This window comes from Tachyglossus aculeatus, chromosome 3 (genome assembly GCF_015852505.1).
Source record: "Tachyglossus aculeatus isolate mTacAcu1 chromosome 3, mTacAcu1.pri, whole genome shotgun sequence".
NCBI classification, from domain to species: Eukaryota; Metazoa; Chordata; class Mammalia; order Monotremata; family Tachyglossidae; genus Tachyglossus; species Tachyglossus aculeatus.
This window is the reverse complement of record NC_052068.1, coordinates 34,963,977-34,982,000: the sequence shown is the minus strand read 5'-3', so window position 1 is coordinate 34,982,000 and position 18,024 is coordinate 34,963,977. Positions and strand designations below refer to the sequence as shown.

At 44.0% G+C, this 18,024-nt stretch overlaps 1 protein-coding gene and 1 non-coding gene across 2 annotated transcripts in view; both read right to left on the bottom strand.

Annotated features, from left to right (window-relative positions):
* The window catches only part of RET (ret proto-oncogene), a 150,911-nt gene that overhangs the window by 94,553 nt on the left and 38,334 nt on the right, over positions 1 to 18,024 (bottom strand). The gene's annotated exons all lie outside the window — the stretch shown is intronic.
* Positions 17,000 to 17,137, bottom strand: LOC119926065. The gene has a single exon (XR_005449978.1). It is a non-coding gene; the product is annotated as a small nucleolar RNA SNORA7 (small nucleolar RNA).

Here is an 18,024-nt window from a genome sequence, read left to right as displayed (position 1 = left end):
CCAAGATGACACCAATCAATCAATCCTATTTGTTGAGCACTTAGTGTATACAGAACACTGAACTAAGTTTTGAGAGAGTACAATCTAACAATATAATAATCATAATGACGGCATTTGTCAAGTGCTTACTATGTGCCAAGCACTGTTCTAAGCACTGGGGTAGATACGGGTAATCAGGTTGCCCCACGTGGGGCTAACAGCCTTAATCCCCATTTAGCAGACGAGGTAACTAAGGTGCGGAGGAGTTAAGTGACTTGCCCAAAGTCACATAGCTAATAAATGGTGGAGCCAGGATTAGAACCCACGACCTCTGACTCCCAAGCCCGTGCTCTTTCCACTAAGCCACACTGCTTCTCTAACAGACACATTCCCTGCCCACAACAAGCTTACAATCTAGAGGGGGAGACAGACATTAATATAAATAAATAAATTGCAGATATGTACATAAATGCTGTGGGGCTGAGGTCGGGGAGGGACTAACGGGAGCAAATCAGCGTGATGCGGAAGGGAATAAGAGAGGATGAAATGAGAACTTGGTCAGGGAAGGCCTCTTGGAGGAAATGTGCCTTCAATAAGACTTTCTAGACTGTGAGCCCGCTGTTGGGTAGGGACCATCTCTATATGTTGCCAACTTGTACTTCCCAAGCACTTAGTACACTGCTGTGCACACAGTAAGCGCTCAATAAATACGATTAAATGAATGAATGAGAGAGTAATTGTCAAAAAGAGAGGGCGTTCCAGGCCAGACGAAGGATGTGGGTGAGAGGTCGATGGTGAAATAGAGGAGATCGAGGTACAGTAAGTAGGCTGGTTTTGGAGGAGCAAGGTGTTCGGGCTGGGTTGTAGAAGTAAATCAGGGAGGAGAGGTAGGAGGGGGCAAGATAAGTGAGTGCTTTAAAGCCAATGGTAAGGAATTTCTAATTGATGTGGAGGCAGCTGGGCAATCATGGAGGTTCTTGAGGAGCGGGGAAACATGGACTGAAAGTTTTTGCAGAAAAATGATCCAGGCAGCAGAATGAAGTATGGACTGGAGTGGAGAGACAGGAGACAGGAAGGGAAGGAACGTTTGTCTTTTTTTTAGGAAGGGGAGACAGAAGCATGTTTGAAAACAGTGGCGAAGAAGCCACTGGAGAGCAAATAGTCGAAGGTGGAAGTCAGAGAGGGAAGAAAGGAGGGGGAAAATGCTTTAATAAGGCATGAAGGGATGCGGGTGGATTTCGAGAGAAGGTAGGAGATCTCCTCTTGAGATACTGCTGGGAAAGATCAATCAATCAATCAATCAATAGTATTTATTGAGCGCTTACTGTGTGCAGAGCACTGTACTAAGCGCTTGGGAAGTACAAGTTGGCAACATATAGAGACAGTCCCTACCCAACAGTGGGCTCTCAGTCTAAAAGGGGGAGACCGAGAACAAAACCAAACATACCAACAAAATAAATAGAATAGATATGTACAAGTAAAATAAATAAATAGAGTAATAAATAAGATGGGAGAGTTGAAAAAGAGGCCAGAGGAGGGAGAGACCAGAGAAGGGCAGGGGAGATTTTAGGGGGAATCACACCTGAGAGTGTCAATTTTCTGAATAGATCATGTAGCCAGGGTAGTGGGGGTAAGAAATGGAAGACCAAGCGCTTAGTATAGTGCTCTGCACACAGTAAGCGCTCACTAAATTCGACTGAGTGAATGAATGGAGAGGCAGGGGGACAGGGGGTTTGAGGAGGGAGTTAAACATCAGGAACAACTGGAGAGGGCAATGCTCATGGGTGGCAATGCTCCAATACAGATGGAATGACGTATTCAGCTTGGCCAGTAACTCTAGGGTAGCTCATGCCACCTAAATAGCAAATGGTGGTCATCAGGCTACTAGACTGTGAGCCTGTTGTCTAGACTGCAAGCCCATTGTTGGGTAGGGACTGTCTTTATGTTGCCAACTTCTACTTCCCAAGAGCTTAGTACAGTGCTCTGCACACAGTAAGTGCTCAATAAATATGACTGAATGAATAAATGATGGGAGGTCCACAACAACACTGGGGCTTAAGGCAATGATGACGATGGCCACGAAGGTGGGGAAACTTGTGTGTGCAAATTAGTGCATATGTTTGCATATGCATTTCACCCCCTAGAGATCCTGATGCCAACCACTTTGAACCCACGGAATTTTGGTCTTCTTATCCCAGATTCACCCTATATTGACTATGGCAGAATTTTAACCATGCTGCCTAATGGCAACAAAAAGTAGCTATTCCACTGAAGCTGACACCAGAGACAACATTAAATACGGGTTCCCCTCAGCCTCTGTAACATAGCAGAGTTTGTACTTGGTTGGCAAAATTCTAACATTTGTTTTCTAATTTATGATGGTGCCAAACCAAAAAAAAAAAAAAAAAAGCTTCTATGGTATCAAGCCATGTGCAAAAATAGCTTTTTAAAAAAATGGGTCTCAGAATCCACCCTGAGGAATCATGCCAACAGACTCCCACAACAAAGATGTAGCAATTTTTATTCTTTACATAAGGGGGAAAAGAGGCCTTTCAAAATAAGAGGGCATAGAAATCTATAAAGGCTTTAAAAATAGTTCAATACTGTGAAAATGACTGTCTGTAACTGCTTGCTTGCTCCTTTATTGGCTTACAGAGGGGAAAGTTAAACACAGATCAGGACATCCAAATGAAAATCACTGTGCCCAATTAGTGCCATATCCAGGCATGGGCAGGAAATGGAATTCCCATTTGAAGGTACGGAGAGTCTGAAGTAAAGGCTGTGGAGAGGGCAGGTCTTGAAGCCACAAACCTCTTATGGACTTGGTGCAACAGGAATAAATAGCTTGGTGGTAGTAGGAGACACTGAATTGACTTCCTCCTGCCCGCTGAACAAATTCTAATTGGCAGTTCTACAACAATTCCAAGTGTTCAGACCGTCCAGGTGCCCAAGCCAACGTCTGCAGTCGAGACGCTGAATTCGAGGGCTGATTTTTGAGATGAGTGAAGAAGTGTCGGTGAATCTCTAGGATCCAAGAAATCTGACACTGACCTCCTTCTGGGCCTGTGGGCATGTTGCTTCATGGCACAGAGGATAGAGCATGGACTTGTGCGTCAGGAGGTCATGGGTTCTAATCTCGGCTCTGCCACTTGTCTTCTGCGTGACAGTGGGCAATTTACGTCATTTCTTTATGCTTCAGTTACCTCATCTGCAAAATGTGAGCCCCATAATGGACAGGGACTGTGTCCAACCCGATTTGCTGGTATCCACCCCAGCGCTTAGTACAGTGCCTGGAACATAGTAAGCACCTAAATACCATAATCATTTATTGTTGTTATTTTTATTATTATTATTCATATGCTTCCCTCAGGACAAAACTTCTTTTTAGGGGGTCTAGTTAGAATTAAGTAGTGCTTTCCCCTGCAGCGTTCACTATTACTCCCAACGTATATGTGAGGCTCAGAAATAATAATAACAATAATAATAATAATTGTGGCATGCATTAAGCACTTACTATGTGCCAAGCACTGTACTAAGCACAGGAGTAATAATTGTGGCATTCATTAAGCACTTACTATGTGCCAAGCACTGTACTAAGCACAGGAGTAGACACAAGATCATTAAGTCCCAACTAAGTAGGAGGGAGAACAGGCACTGAATCCCCATTTTGAAGATGAAGCACAGAGAAGTGACTTGCCCAAGGTCAGAAAGAAGGAAAGTGCAGAGGCAGAATTAGAACCCAGGTCCTCTGGCTCCCAAGCTTGTGCTCTTTCCACTAAGCCCAGCAGATTCTCCTGACATCCGTGGGTGAAACTATGTAAATGCCAAATGTTGTTATAATTAAAGGTGTATGTTCTAAAGAGTTAAAGCATATCTTTCATAAAAAAAAAATCATGGCGACGTACTTAGTGTAGCTACATAAAAAGAGAGCACAGAAGTCTAATTTGTACATTATGTATTCCTGTTTGCTACTAGTTAGCATTTATGATATGGTTCCCACAGCTTCTAGTTACAATTGAGTTGCATGGGATGGATTAACCCTCTTGCTGCCTAATCTGGGGTCCAGGGGAAACAAATATGTACACACATATACACGGGGCATACTATTAACATACACTATAACGGTTATTCTCTCAAAATACAAAGAATGTCTGTACAAAGAACAATGAATTTACCCTTGATGGAGTTGCCAGTCCATTCAACTTCTGGGTAATGTCCACCGAGGAAGAATATTGAGCCATGAGACAACAGGGAAAGACAGGCGTACTTCTGATACAACCGGTGCTAGTCCTCAAAAATATGGGTGTTTGTGAATGGGTTGTATTGTGAGGTGTGTTTTCACACACACTTACTGGCAGAGAATTAAGTTCTATTCCAGAACCAATCATAACGTGATAGTCTAGCCTTACAGGTAGAGTAAAAATTCCCTCGCCAACCCCTCGCCCACCTTTCATTCTTTTGCCCAATCCCCCCCTTTTTTTTCAAATTGTATTTATCAAGTGCTTACTGTGTATCAGGTATCATAATAAGCACTGGGGTGATAATGATGATGATAATAATAATAATAATGGTATTTGTTAAGTGCTTACTATGTGCCAAGCACTGTTGTAAGCGCTGGGGTAGATACAAGGTAATCAGGTGGGACTCACAGTCTTCATCCCAGTTTTACAGATGAGGGAACTGAAGCACAGAGAAATTAAATGACGTGCCCAAAATCACACAGCTGACAAGTGGCGGAGCCATCATTAGAACCCATGACCTCTGACTCCCAAGTATGGGCTCTTTCCATTAAGCCACGCTGCTTCTTATTGACAAAGGATAATCAGATTGGACACAGTTCCTGTCCCACATAGGGCTCACAGTCTTAATCCCCACTCTCCAGATGAGGTCACTGAGACCCAGGTAAGTGACTTACCCAAGGACACAGAGCAGACAAATGGCAGGGTGAGAATTAGAACTCAGGTCCTCTGACTTCCAGCCTGTGCATTTTCCACTAGGTCATGCTGCTTCTCGGTTCCTAACAACTTTCCTAATTTCCCCTGCCTCCTAAACTGGTCTCTCCAGTTTACCCCTCCCTGCCCGCTATACATTGGTGGTGGGTTTTTTTTCCCCTTTCTCTGAACTTTAATCATAGTAGTGGTTGGCATGTAATATACATGCCTACACATACAGTTATTACATGTTTCCTGTCAACAGAAGACTTGGGGAACACAGTTGTCAAAATGTGGTTGTAGACTGGTTGTGAATTGGGGCTCTTCAAAGAATACCGATTCAGATAAACAGAAAGGTAAAACTGCCTAGTGGAAAAAAACACTGGACTGCGACTGAGGGGATCTGAGTTCAAGACCTGGCTGCTGTGTGACCTTGGACATGTCACTTAACGTCTCTGGGTCTCAGTTCTCTCCTCTGTAAAATGGAGATAAAATGTCTGTTCTTCTCTCTTAGACCACGAGCTCCAAACGGGCTATTTCTGAACTGATACTCATACCTACCCCAGCACTGAGGACAATGCATGCACATAGTAAGCACTTAATAAATACTATAATTATTATAATGGGATTGTATGAAAACTCTGTTTTAACTTCTTCATTAGCATTTCAAAGGGAACCAATTTCAAGTATTCAAAATTCATTATTTCCTGGAGAGTGGCTTTAAGCAGTACAAATTACTTCCCAGTGAGGTGCTAATGATCACTGATAAGTATCTGATAAATGTCAGAGCAACAACTAAAGTACAATTACTTCAAGCTTTAAAAGGCTCTTCTACAATCTTCTTGAATTCTGCAGGGTATTAGAAGCCATGTACCTTTTCCATTATTTTCAAACCATATTTCCCTATTGAACTCTAATTTCCCATTGGAATACTCACTGTTCTAACAGAACGTTTTGATAATACACAGGATCACAACTACCGCATTGCAGGAGAAATGCCTTTGTATGTGAATACACACCCACGCACCAAACTACAGCAAAGAAATCCACGCTGGGTTACACGGCTGTGGAAACATATCCACTGGAAGGCCCTGGCTCATGGCAATGGAAGCAGAACCAAAATGGAACCATAAGGGTATCCCATCAACAAGTGCCCAACTCAGCAGGTGTGACCCCAACACCTGAAATTAAACACACAAACTTCCACTGGTTTGCCATTTTGTTGCCAGAAGATGAACAGTGCTGGGTGATCTCGGGCAAGTCGCTTCACTTCTCTGGCCCTCAGTTACCTCATCCGTAAAATGGGGGTGAAAGACAGTGAGCCCCACATGGGACAGGGACTATGTCCAACCCAATTTGCTTGCATCCACCCCAGTTCTTAGTACAGAGTCTGGCCCACAGTAAGTGTTTAACAAACTCCACAGTTGTTGTTATTATTATATGACACAGAAGGAATTGTAGGAAGGCATTGGAGATACTTCCTCCAACCACTGCTACCAAATGATGGCAGCCTGACAATCAGGGAGGCTCTGGAAAGGGAAGGAGATTTCAAAAGTGCTGTAATTCCCCAACTTTCCAGGTACAGGAAGAGAGAGGTTTAGGCCTCAAAGCGCCACACAGAGATCAGACTCAGGAGATGGCTTCTCTGTGACTTAGAGAAGCAGCGTGGCTCAGTGGGAAAAGCCCGGCCTTTGGAGGCAGAGGGCGTGGGTTCGAATTCCGGCTCCACCGCAAGTCTGCTGTGTGACCTTGGGCAAGTCACTTCACTTCTCTGAGCCTCAGTTACCCCATCTGTAAAAATGGGGATTAAGACTGTGAGCCCTACGTGGGACAACTTGATCACATTGTATTCCCCCCCAGCGCTTAGAACAGTGCTTTGCACGTAGTAAGTGCTTAACAAATGCCATGATGATTATTATTATTATAAGCAAAAAAAACACATCCACATTCAGTGCAAGACTTGCCAAACTTTACCCAAGACCTCTGGTGTGGTGGGCCTTACTACAGGCTTCCTGGCCATCTCTTCCAGTCCTAAGGTTCTCTGACTTCATTTCTCCCCACTTACTCCTAGAAAATAAGATGCACTGTGCCACAGATAATAATAATACCTGAGGTTTGTTAAGCACTTCTGGGCCAATGGCTTGTATCGTCTTTTTTCAGAGTCCTCCTCAGTCACCTGTACTCCCCATCTTGGTCCAGGACTGGGCACCATTGCCTAGTGGCAACAGCCCAGGCTTGGGAGTCAGAGGATGTGGGTTCTAATCTCAGCTCTGCCACTTGGCCGCTGCGTGACAAGCAAATCAGGTTGGACACAGTCCCTGTTCCACGTAGGGCTCACAGTCTCAGTCCCTATTTTACAGATAAGGTAACTGAGACAGAGAAAAGTGAAGTGACTTGGCCAAGGTCACACAGCAGACAAGTGCAGTGTGGCTTAGTGGAAAGAGCACGGGCTTTGGAGTCAGAGGTAAGGGGTTCAAATCCCAGCTCCGCCAATTGTCAGCTGTGTGACTTTGGGCAAGTCACTTAACTTCTGTACCTCAGTTACCTCATCTGTAAAATGGGGATTAAGACTGTGAGCGCCCTGTGAGACAACCTGATTGCCTTGTATCCCCTCAGTGCTTAGAACAGTGCTTTGCACATAGTAAGCACTTAATAAATACCATCATCATTATTATTATTATTATTAAGTGGTGGAGACGGGATTAAAACCCATGAATATCTGACTCCCAAGCCCTTACACTATTCACTATGCCATCCTGCTGGGGATTCAGACTGTGAGCCCATATGGGACATGGACTGTGTCCAATCTCTCAATCAATCAATGGTATTCACTGAGTGCTTACTATGTGCAGAGCAATATGATCAACTTGTATTTACCCCAGTCCTTAGTACTGTTCTCGGCACATATTAAGTGCTTAACAAATACCATTAGTATATAGTTGAAACTTGAACTGTCATCTATATCTCCCCTCTCCACCAGTAAAAGTTCTTTCACTCACTACAAATTCAGATATAGCTACCACATCCGCCTCCTGAACGCCCTTGGTTTCTCTCACACATCCTCCAGTTCAATTTTCCCCCTGTTATACCACCACAGTGCATCTATAAAGACCGGGGTCCAAGCACAAATGCTCCTACATCTGCTCCTTTGCAGAAAATCCCAGTATAGGATTGCTCTTCGTAACAGAAATGGCTATTGTTCAGGATTCACCTCTGAGGGCATTATAATCCTTCCCTGCCCTGAGATCAGGTTCAGAGAAAAGACCTGCCCCAGATCACACACTGTCAAGGCCTTAGACAAGAAGAGAACCCAGATATCCTTGCTCCTTTCCCACTTCCCACTTACTGGTCCAGACACAAGCCTACCCTGTTTCCATTTGGGATGATTAACTTTTTCCTTCCAAATCTGATTTCCTCAGCTGTTGTACTGGTTAATCATTGCGCTTCCTGGCAGTTCCTTCCTGCGTCTTGCAAAGAGAATTGCCAATTCAAGTTACAATTAATCCTCCTTCAGAACAGGTCACATTGGCAAAGTAATGACCATACAGACTAGGCCTGTTACTTTAATCTTCAAGCTTTGTTCACCTCTCCTCATTGACATGTGATAGCTACAGAATGTTGTACTCTCACCCAAAGCCTAAAGCTTTGGAATAAAATGCCACTGCATTAAATTCAGTGGATCCAACTCCCTCAAATGAACATATGCACATCTTCTTTGTGCTGTCTCATGTCAATTTATCTCTGATTCCAATCCTTTCACCTTCCAGTTTCTAGAATTCCGCTTACCCAGTGTGACACCTCAGACCCATAGTTGCCACCCACATTTCTAGGGACCCAAATATCTTGGTTTCTAGCAGTTCTTCTTCCCACTCACCATCAATATTTCATTTTTCCACATCTCCCTAACAATTAGTTCTCTCTGCACCATTCCCCAACTTACCTTCTCTCTCCAACCCCCTTATTCACTGTGTCACCAATGATACCTGAACACTAACTTGCAATCAAAATGAGTGGAGAGCAGACATAAATCACCAAATTAACACTAGTTAGGAGGGAGAGAACTGGTAAATAAAACCAGATAAATACACAAGTCCTGAAATGGCTGTCAGGATAGCATCACCAGGATAATGGGGAGATTAATCAGGAATGCTTCCTGGAGGAGGTGACTTTTTACAAAGGCTTTGAAGGAGAGAGTCGAACATAGCCTGGTGAAACTGAAGAGGCAGAACATTTCCAGAAGAAGGAAAGGTTTGAGTAATGATTTGGTGGTGGGAGAGTTTAACGAGGAAGACAGGTTTGCTCAGGAATACCAAAAACCATGAGTAGAGAGATCCTGGGAGAACAAAGTAGATAAGAGAGAGCTACTGTTTCCTTCCATTTTCATTTGCTTGTCTTTGTGTCTCTCCCCCCATGGTGCCCCTCAACATTCAACCAAACTCCTCTTCAGGGCAAATCATCTTTACATTTATGTAAAGTATCACCCCTCCTCTCCCACTGCCAGCAGATTCACAAAGCATGTCCCTGGGATTTGGGAGAAAACAGTCATTCATTCACTCAATTGTATTTATCGAGCGCTTACTGTGTTCAGAGCACTGTACTAAGCGCTTAGTCATGGCACCTGAACCCTCTCCTTCTGGACAGGTCAGTACCCACCTCAACCTTTTAGTTCCTGTCCACAGCTCCAAAGTTCTAAATTTCCACTAATGAAGCCTTAAGATCTTTCCGGCCGATTTTTAAAATAATCAACCCTGAGAGGGTCTATGGAAGTTAACTTCAGGTTCACGAACAATGAACTGTGATCTGATCAAGTTAACTTAACTCTTGCCTTAAAATATATCCTCCTGATTAAACAGTAAGTCATCCTGGTATTTGTTAAGCACTTGCTATATAGGCTAAGCACTGTACTAAATGCTGAGGTAGATGCAAGATCATTAAGCCAGCCATAATTCCTGTTCCACATGAGGCTCACAGCAGGCTCAAGTAGGATGCAGAACAGATAGTAAATCTCTATTTTAAGAATGAGGAGACTGATGTGTATACCTTATATCCACCCATTCCACTGTAGTTAGTTCTTAGCATTCTGGGGTAAGATTTATTTTAAAAAGTACTTAGAATTATTCAGCATTAGTTCTTAGCATTCTTGGGTAAGATTTATTTTAAAAAATACTTAGAATTACTCAGCACTAATTCCAAATGATTGGAGACTGCTTCAAAATGCTGAAGGAGAACAGAATAATTACTGTTTGAATCAACTTCCTGAACTAAAATCTCTTTCATGATGAAACGAAGGTAGAGCTTCCAGAGAGATATGTGGCAAACTCCCTCGGTAGGAGACACTGCTCTTTTTAAACTGCTTTGGCACAAGGGATGTTATGCTAATGTTAGTGACTCACATGCTTCCATCTTGAATATACATTTCACAGCATTAATTTCAGAATCACCAACTGTGCATGAAAAAAGAAAAAAACTATTCAAAGGATCACCACTAAAGTGTTTTGGAAAATTTGGAAATAAAGAAAAGATTTCTTAAAACCAAGCAGTAAAATATTATTCCCTTTCCCATCTGCTGTACCTGAAGGACAAAATCTAAGGAACAATGTCCAACTTACAAACTGCATGTTTGTTCATTATCTACTTTGCCCATTTAAAGTCAGGCCAACATTTTCTTCGTGATTTAATTTGGAAAGAGTAAAGTGAAAGAAGTCAAAACATCCCAGCCAAACAACTCAGATGAGTGATTGAGATCATGGGGGAAGAAAGATTCAGTTGAAATATAAACAAAGAGCGGGACACATGCTGAAACTCACCCTGTTCTAAGTGTTCTAGATAGGTGTGAGACCTATCTAGTTTCCTCTCCTCACTCAATTTAATGTTTCTAAATGTGGTTTGGCTTTGGATTTTCCTGTCTTTGTCAGAAACTGCTGTCTTCTACATTTTCAGTCCCAATGTGTTAGGCTTTATTTGTGGCTGAAAGTGAAAGAAAAGAAACCATTACAAAAATCAAGAAGAAAACAAAGTCCAAAGACTAGATTGAATGCTGGGGTTTGATTTTTGGTTCTATAGTTTAAGCAAACTATGAAAGAAAGTCCTAAATGTCCCTGTCAATTCTAGCATCTAGTCTTTCTAGAAGAGTTTTCTTTGTCAGGGACAATTTGCAATTTCCTAGGTGACCTGCATGGAGAATTTTCTGTGGGGAAATTAGTCACAGACTCAGAAAGAAATGGCACAAAACTCCTTTAGTCTCCCTTTTTGGCCTGCATTTACCTGTGCGGTACACTGACCGGGGGTCTAAGGGTGAGGGTCTCAACAAAAAGGTTTGAAAACCTCCAGCCACAGTCTCTACTGCCCTCCCCCAAGTGCGTCCAGCCTTCCAACACTGGAAGCGGTATGGCTTAGTGGGTAGAACATGGGCTTCGGAGTCAGAATGTTGTGGGTTCTAATCTAGACTCGCCACTTGTCTGCTGTGTGACCTTAGGCAAGTCACTTCATTTCCCTGTGCCTCAGTTACTTCATCTGTAAAACGGGGATTGAGACTGGGAGCCCCATGTGGGACAGGGACTGTGTCCAACCTGATTTGCTTGTATCCACCCCAACACTTAATACAGTGTCTGGCACACACAGTAAGAACTTTAGATAGATCGATAGATAGATGATAGATAGATAGATAGATAGACAGATAGATAGATAGATAGATAATTTGAGGCGTCAAAGATTCCAGGAGGCTGAAAGGTCACTCCCTTTCCCAATCTGAATCCTCTCAACTTTCTTCAACTTGGTTTGGAAAACAATGGCTTGTGGAGTGTGAAAGTCGATCAGTTGTTCTATGGTATTTATTGAGTGCCTGCTGTGGGTAGAGCATTGTAGTACGCATTTGGGAGTATACAACAGAGTTGGTGGACGCAGTTCATACCCACAAGAAGCTTACAAGTCTAGAGGGAAAACATGTTCTTCCCCTCTTACCGCCCTTCTTTCCAGTAGTTCTTAGTCCTTGGTTCTTGAATCAAATGTGTAGTGATTGCAGTGTGACCTAGTGGATACAGCACGGGCCTGGTAACTAGAAGGACCTGGGTTCTAATCCCGACTCCACAATTTGCTGCGAGAGACCTTGGCCAAGTCACTTCACTTCTCAGTGTCTCGACTACCTCATCTGTAAAATTGGGATTAAGACTGTGAGCCCCGTGGACTATGTTCAACCTGATTTGCTTGTAGCCACCCCGGAGCTTAGGCTAACATATGTTAAGTGCTTAACCAATTAATATTATCTTGTATCTACCCCAGTGCTTTGTTAAGTGCCTGGCACATTATGATGATGATGATGATGATGATGGTATTTGTTAAGTGCTTACTATGTGCCAAGCACCGGGGGAGATACAAGGCTATCAGGTTGTCCCAGGTGGGGCTCATTTCACAGATGAGGTAACTGAGGCACAGAGAAGTTAAGTGACTTGCCCAAAGTCACATAGCTGACAAGTGGTGGAGCCAGGATTAGAACCCATGACCTCCGACTCCCAAGCCCATGCTCTTTCCAGCACTCAACAAATACCATAACAAGAAAAGGCATGCCTGGTATCTTTCCAGGTAAACAGTCTTCACAGTACCCACTAAAGAATAATAATAATAATAATAATAATGATCATTGTAGTATTTGTTTAGCATTCACTATGCGTCAAGCACCATTCTAAGCGCTGCGGAAGATACAGGATAATCAGGTTGGAAAGAAAACATCTTTCTGCCTCCTCAACTTCGGGTGAAGGAGTCTCCATTCCTTTTCTAAGCTGGTGCGGTCCACAGATTCAATAGTATGTTTACTTCCACCCCTTGGGGAGTGGACAGGCAAGGGAGGGTGGGCGGGGGGCACAGGCCCTCTTAACCCTCCCGGAGGGCTTGGAAACCATCCAGCTAGGGGCAAGTTTGGGGCGACCTCGGCGTGGAGCACACGGCCGGACACTGATTTTATCAGCTCTCAATGCCATTAAGGAAATCCACCTCCTGTTGGAAAAAGCCTCCAAAGCCACAAGCTCCTGTATTGATCAGTGTTCCGAGCCACCGATCTAACACTCCGGGCTCTGGAGGCCCAGGAATCACGGCTAGCTCCTGCCCCTCCCCAGGAATACCGGTCCTTGGGCTCACACACCGGCCTCTGAGTTTCCATTCTTCACTCCAGTGGGGAAATGAGGAAATAGTCAGGGCACTGGAAGCCAGACAACCTGATGCTACTTGTACACGCTCTGGGGGGAGCAGCCCAGGGTCTTATCAGGAAGGCAAGATATTTCCACCTTATGGCACATTCCTTCTCCCACCACCTGAAAAAACAGTTCTCTTTGTACTTTTTATCCCTCCTTCTTTGAAAGAGCCCCAAGAAGCAGCTTGGCTACTGGATAGAGCATGGGCCTGGGAATCAGAAGGGAATCAGAAGGTCCTGAATTCTGCCACTTGTCTGCTGTGTGACCTTGGGCGAGTCACTTTCATCAATCATTCAATCAATTCAGCCAACTTGTACTTCCCAAGTGCTTAGTACAGTGCTCTGCACACAGTAAGAGCTCAATAAATATGATTGAAGGAATCACATTTATTGAGTGCTTACTGTGTGCACAGCACTGTACCACGAGCTTGGGAGAGTACAATATAACAATAAGCAGACACAGTCCCTGCCCACAGTGTGCTTACTCTTCTTGGTACCTCAGTTACTTCATCAGTAAAATGGGGATTAAAAGACAATGAGCTCCGTGTGGGACAGGGACTGTGTCCAACCCGGTGATCTTGTATCTACCCCAGCACTTTGTACAGTGCCTGGCACATAGTAAGCACTTAAGAAATACCACTAAAAAAAGTTTATGAAAGAGCCATTTATCTCATATCCTAACTCTACGCTGCCACCTGATATATTATTCCAGCCTGGTACTAGCAGGTTACCCCAAAGAGCACATATCCAACAGGAAAAAAATGGAAAATGAAGACCAGTTCACCCAGTAGTGTGGGGCCACTATCTAATTGCTTTCTTACTATCTCAGTGTGGAAATTTCCCTGACAGGCCCACATTACATTTTCAATTTTATTGCACCTTTCTTCTAGGATCCTAATGGGTGTCTAGCCATGAGCTCACTTACCCATACCACATCCTCTCCCTCATCTACCATTTGCAGGGACTAACCTCTGTGGGCCTCAGTTTCCCCATACAGGGGTAGGAAGTAACTAGTCCAGGGTCAAACACAGCATGTAATGAAATTGGGAACTGAACCCAGATTTCCTGGCTCTCTGTCTAAGGCCACAGCTGCTACTCTGTGTTCCCTCTCCTGGCCACGATATTCACCAAAATCATCTCCTTTCTGGACCTAATCAAGTGCACTTAATATAATCCCGGGATTTGACACAGGAAAAAAGAAGGACTGAAGCATGTGTCCAGCTACAAAATTTCATCTAGTTTCCCCAGCTCATCACCATAGCAGAAATCTGAGGTAATAACCTGGAAATGTGGGGAGCAGCAAAACTATCAAAAATTTCTCAACAATATCTGCTTTTTGCTTAAGACAAGGTATTCGCACTGCCACCATGTTAGAAAGCGGTTAAGTGGGAGACCTGGGTTGTTGGTTCCATGACGTTCATTAAATAAAATAAAGTCACATAGACACAACTGCCAAGTTTGCTTTGCAGACCGCTGTGCAGCTCTGCTTGACTCCTTGGAAAAGGACTGTTTTCGCAAGTCCAGAGTGGAGCGAAGGAGAGGGCTGCTTACTCCATATCCCAGTGAGCTTGGCTTTTCTGGATCTTGCACTAGCACATAGAACTGAGGAGGTAAGTGTGCAAATTGAAAAAAAAAAAAACCCAAAACACCAAAAGCTTTTGTGACTGATCTTCCAGATCCAATGGCCCAGATGGAAGAATCGAGGGACCCTATGTTTGAGTGTCCAATATCATGACACATTATACTCTCACAGGGACTTCCGATGATGCAGCACGTTGTGATGCTACCCAGGATCACTAATTTCTGATCGCTCCCAGGGTTCCAGAAAGCCCTTGGGGAAATAGCAGAGCATCAGAGCTCAGTGCCGGAGAGCACTTAAAGCTCAAATCAATTATCAAGGCCAATAATCAATCAATCCATCAATCAATCAATAGTATTTTTTAAGTACTTAACTGTGTGCTAAGCACTTGGGAGAGTACAATATAACAGAGATGGTAGACACAATGAGCTTACAATTTAGAGGGGGAGACAGACATCAATAAAGAAATTATGGATATGTACATAAGTGCTGTGAGGCTAAGGAAGGGATTCATTCATTAAATCGTACAGTGCTCTGCACACAGTAAGTGCTCAATAAATACGATTGAATGAATGAATGAGCACTTACTTTGTGCAGAGCACTGTACTAAGCGATTGGGAAGTACAAGTCGGCAACATATAGAGACGGTCCCTATCCAACAACAGGCTCACAGTCTAGAAAAGGGGAGACAGACAACATGCAAGTCCAAGTACAAGGCTGACGAAGAAGGGAGTGGGAGCAGAAGAAATGAGGGCTTAGTCAGGGAAGGCACCTTGGAGGAGATGTGACTTTTAATAAGGATTTGCAGGAGGGGGGAAGTGATGGATGGTCAGATGTGAAGGTGGAGAGTTATCCAAGGCGGAGACAGGATACGGGTGAGAGGTTGCCAGTGTGAGAGATGAGACTGAGGTACAGTGAAATGGCTGGCATCAGACATGTGAAGTGTGAGGGCTGGGTTGTATTAGGAAATCAGAGAGGTAGGGGAGGAGGGGGCAAGGTGATTAAGTACTTTAAAGCCAATGATATCCCACGTAAGAACAGGTGGCAAGTTTGCTTTGCAGACCATCGTGCGGCCAGTGCAACCGTGCTAACTTCCACCTTCCCTCTTGTCACCGAGGGCCTCAGATCCCAATATAATAATGATGGCATTTGTTAAGCGCTTACTATCTAGAAAGCACTGTTCTAAGTGTTGGGGGGATACAAGGTGATCAGGTTGTCCCACATGGGGCTCACAATCTTAATCCCCATTTTATAGATGAGGTCATTGAGGCCCAGAGAAGTTACTTAACTTGCCCAAAGTCACACAGCTGACAAGTGGTGGGGTCGGGATTTGAACTCATGACCTCTGACTCCCAAGCCCGGGGTCTTTCCACTGAGCCACGCTGCTTCTCATGCTGTACGGCAGTCACGCTGCCTCTCCAGAAAGCCAAACCAACTCCCTTTCGCATCATCGAGGAGACTCAATCCCATCCCGCCTTCTACCATCTCGGTGGGAAAAAGAACTACGCTAGCAGCAGGCGGCCTCCACAAAACCTTGGGAAGCAGTGCAGTGTTTGAAGCTACGGGGGTACCTTGGACTCTGACCCACGAGGAGCCTGACACCCTTCTCCTCTAGCCATAACCCCCTGCTGATTTTAGGTTTTACTTTATGAATTCACCCTGGTCTGTTATGCTGTTTTAGTTTATATTATGTCTGTCTTCAGTCCCCCTCCCTCATTATATTTTTTAGGTTACGAGCCCCCCGGGAATAGGGTTCATATCTAATTTCCAACTATGTATTCTTTCCCAGTGCTTAGTAAGGTGCTTGGCCTGCTGTAACTTTTGAAAAAAATATGATTACTACTTCTAGGTCAAGATTGTGAGTAATATCTGAGAGCACCAGTCCAAAGGAAAATTGACCCACTGCTGGGGTGGCTTTTTTTTTTTAAAGAGAAACATTTCAATCTCTAGTACCTTCAACACCAAAATGTTCCGGGCCCTAATTCATTCAGTCCTATTTATTGAACATCTACGGTGTGCAGAGCACTGTACTAAGCACTTGGGAGAGTACAATACAACAATAGGCAGACACATTCTTTACTTACAATCAAGTTAGATGGTCTTGTCTTGTTTTATGCTGTTGAGTAGTCTCCAACCCTTAGCGCTCCATGGACATGTCTCTCCCAAAATGCCCCACCTCCACCTGCAATCGTTTTGGTAGTGTAGCCATAGAGTTTTTTCGGTGAAAATACGGACTTGGCTTACTACTGCTTTCTTCCATGCAGTAAACTAGAGTCTCCGCCCTCGACTCTCTCCCATGCCCCCGCTGCCCAGCAAGGGTGAGTTCTGACTTGTAGCAGATTACCTTCCACTCGCTAGCCACTGCCCAAACTAGACATGGAATGGGTAAGCCTCTGCTTGACTCTCCTTCCCACAGCCGAGACTGGTAGGGTACTGGAAACCCTCCAGGTGCGATCCTGAGAGGGGAAATTAGATGGTACCAAGGCACAATCTCCTGTTTTTGATGATTGCCCACTGAGGCCCAAGCCAGAGAAAATGAATTTAAACTTGAATCAATCGTATTTAATGAGTGTTTACTCTTTGCAAAGCATTGTACTAAGCGTTTGGGAGAGTGCAATGCAACAGAGTTGGTAGACACATTCCCTGCTCACAGCGAGTTTACGGTCTCAAGAACGTCTTAAGGGTCCTCTTGGCATGGAGATTTTTATGGTGTGACTGCAAAAGGTATGCTGAAAGTCTCTCTACATTATAGGCTGTGAGGCTAAGCTGACCAGATGGCTTGTATTAATAACATAATAGTGCTAATTGTTCAACACTTGTTCTTTGCCAAGTATCATACTAGGTGTTGGTAGCTACAGTATATGCACATCAGACACAGTCCCTGTCCCAAATGGAACTCCAGGCATGACAATTCATTCATTCAACTGTATTTATTGAGTGCTTACTGTGTGCAGAGCACTGTACTAAGCATTTGGGAGAGTACAATACAATAAACAGACATATTTCCTGCCCACAATGAGTTTATAGTCTAGTGGCGAGGAGACAGACATCAGTATAAATAAATAAATTACAGATGTATACATAAGTGGACAATGGTGTCCCACCACGTGAAAGGTTTAAGGGAGGATCCACTGAGGTTTCTGTTTTTGGCGAAGATGGCAGAAGCAATATTACCTAGTGGACAGAGCACAGGCCTGGGAATAAAGATGGACCCGGGTTCTAATCCCAGCTCTGACACTTGTCTGCTGTATGACCTTAATCAAGTCACTTTAACTTCTCTGGGACTCAGTTATCTCATCTGTAAAATGGGGATTAAGACTGTGAGCCCCATGTGGGACATGGACTGGTCCAAA